This window comes from Argopecten irradians, chromosome 14 (genome assembly GCF_041381155.1).
Source record: "Argopecten irradians isolate NY chromosome 14, Ai_NY, whole genome shotgun sequence".
Classification (NCBI taxonomy): Eukaryota; Metazoa; Mollusca; class Bivalvia; order Pectinida; family Pectinidae; genus Argopecten; species Argopecten irradians.
In genome coordinates this window covers 1,875,985-1,878,891 of record NC_091147.1, presented here as the reverse complement: position 1 = coordinate 1,878,891, position 2,907 = coordinate 1,875,985, and the positions used below count along the sequence as shown (strand labels likewise).

Here is a 2,907-nt window from a genome sequence, read left to right as displayed (position 1 = left end):
CTATGTTGTTTTCTTCTAGAAATTATAAAATACATTATTGGACAAACTCATTATTTCTCTTAAGATACATCGCCTTTATTCATACTTGAGAAGGTAAGCATGGTAATATTAGAAAATAACTTTTCGTTTCGATATTTATGTAATCATTACAACATTAAGATAAGACACCATCATTAAAATTGACCCCCAAAATCAAATGTAATTTTGATCACTTGCCGAATGATTTTTTCTGGTACATATTTAAGACAACAATTCAAGTCACTAAACTTTCCGTTTAATAAGTCCACTGTCATGTTCTAACAATACAACTACCCTATCAATTCTATCGTTATTACTTTACCATATAAATGAAAAACTGTGTTAAGTAGCTTAATAGAAATGCCTTTCAAGAGGAGTAAAATTTCTTTAATGCCATTTTGTTTAAGCTTTTAATTTTAACTATTTTAACATATATTTCAGTTTATATTTGGACTTATGCGTAAATCTACCTGTCAGTATCAGGATGGAATATCTATATCATAAAGCTCGTGAACCACACACAGTCGAACGTTTGCTGTTTAATGGGCAACAGCTAACACCTAGCCGGCTCTAAATCTTTACGTGTAACCTGAGACCGTACTATAATAATAAAAAGGTTAGTACGTTCAAGTTTATTTTTCAAATAAAGTGTCCAAAGACCTTACATATATATATATATGTATTCAGCTATTAAAAAAGTACTGAATTAATCGGTACCTTCTGTTTACGTGTAATATCCCTGAAAGAGAAGTGAAAACAAGTTTTTAAAGCGAACGTAAGTACAGTTATTTCTTGTTTAGTGAGTAAACACTTATATGTGATAGGCAGCTTATTATCCATTTTTTCTACAATTTTATCTAGCGCACTTTATGGAGATTGCATGCATCTGTATGGACCACAATTTCACTAGCAGACACTTTAATGTTTAAATAACTTTCAGTTCTTGGCAATATATAATAAATGTGTATAATTTGAAATCCCAAGTAGTGTTTGTTGGTAAAGGACATTCATCAAAATCAGATTTTTGTTGATTCTGTAATGCTTATGTTTTATCTGCAGTGAAGTTTAAAAATTAGATCTAATGACGATCAATTCAACCGAAAACGTTAGAAAATGCCTGTAATGACATGGGCAAGACAACACCAAACGTTGATTTATATTACAACAGGACACATAAATCTTGTTTAATGCTTTATCATTTGCGGATATCAACTGTTTGGCATTTGTTCTGCGGTTACCTGGTGTATAAATACCTGTGTTTTCGCAGTGTAATTATCATCCAGAGTCACGTGACCTACGAAGATGACAAACAAACTAGTAGTCATGGTGACATTGGTGACAGTGTGCCTGCTGTGTCTTAGTGTAGACCAGGCAAACGGTAAGTGTTACTTGTTATATTATATATCCCGTAAGCACCTTTATGTTCTTGTGATAATACTCAAGACTCATCACAACATTACTTCTTTGAATGTCCTAATTACACTGAGAGTTGCATTGTGTTAAAAACAAAACTGTCTTATGTACACCACAACCATTAAATACACTTTTAAATGGCTGTAATGAGTGAACTGACAACGTCAACATGATTAGTTTTGAAATCACTGTTGACTACATCAGAGATACAAATCGATTTTAATTTATATTTGTAAATTAGATGTAAAATGGCAATCCTAAAACCGAACCTCACCCCACCTTTTGGTCATGTACTACTTTGAAATTGTTTAATTATATGTACAATATATTTCTTTTATTCTAATGTATCATTTGTCTGGTATCTGTCGGAGAGGTTAGTTAATGAGTTATCTATTATAGGTCAGGATGGTAACCCTCCCTGTATTGGTATCTGTCGGAGAGGTTAGTTAATGAGTTATCTATTATAGGTCAGGATGGTAACCGTCCCTGTATTGGTATCTGTCGGAACGGTTGGTGTCATTCCCGTGAAGAAGGACGTGGATCCTGTTGGCCGGGTTCGATCTGCTGTGTTACTCCTTTTATAGGCTTACCGCAAGGTATCATGTTTTTGTAACTAAATTGGTAGAATTATGATATAATCATTAACACGTACAATATAGAATACAGCCTGTAGGAAATTTCCATATTTCTTGAAAGCTGATAATATTGTGTAAGGAATGGACTTTTAAAAGGCCAGTCGTTGTATAAGTTGTAAAATATTAAACTAATGAACTGTTTTTTTGTTTTATTTTTTTTGTTTTATTTTGATAGCAAACCTGGAATAAATTCAAGACCCCTAAATGAGGATGCTATTATACATCTTGTCAATAATAAAAGCTATCAGTAAAATGAAATGTTGTATTTGTTGTTTTATAAATGATAACCAACAGCTGTAATTTACGGTACCATTTTATAGCTATAAAATCTGTTACCAGATGAGCTATACAGTAGACATGAAGCCAATCCAGTTGGACGATATATATAATAGCTCTCGTTAGGGGCGCCATAACTAAAACCCTATCTGGTAACAGATTGTTATTTCCATTCAAAACATTTGTGGTAAAATCACAAAAAATATAGTTAGTATTTCCGGCTATCCACAGGTGATAAAAAAAACAACAAAAAATGCTGATAATCAGATTTTCTATCTTGAATCAATGGTAGTATTTGAAAAGCAAACTCTATAAAGCCATTATCAAATATTGATACCGCTGCGACGGACGTTGGACGCCAAGTCTTTTCGTTTCTAAATGGTGTAAGCATTCTGTTTTTTTATGAAATGAAAACAAATCATCTTGTTTATTTTCTAAGTTTAGTTTGCTGGTTACCATATTGTTTGTGTGTCGCTCTGTTTCCAAGTAACTAGGTTAATAAAAAGTGGTACATTAAATAGTATAAATATCCCTTCCACAAATTTTCGGCCTCTGGGCCATCTTC

The 2,907-nt window shown here is 32.6% G+C and overlaps 1 long non-coding RNA gene across 1 annotated transcript; it reads left to right on the top strand.

Moving 5' to 3' along the window:
- Window positions 1-1,266: 1,266 nt before the first annotated feature.
- LOC138306838 (uncharacterized) lies at window positions 1,267-2,324 on the top strand. Its single transcript, XR_011205923.1, has 3 exons — window positions 1,267-1,396; window positions 1,899-2,027; window positions 2,242-2,324. It is a non-coding gene; the product is annotated as an uncharacterized lncRNA (long non-coding RNA).
- The last annotated feature ends 583 nt before the right edge of the window (window positions 2,325-2,907 follow it).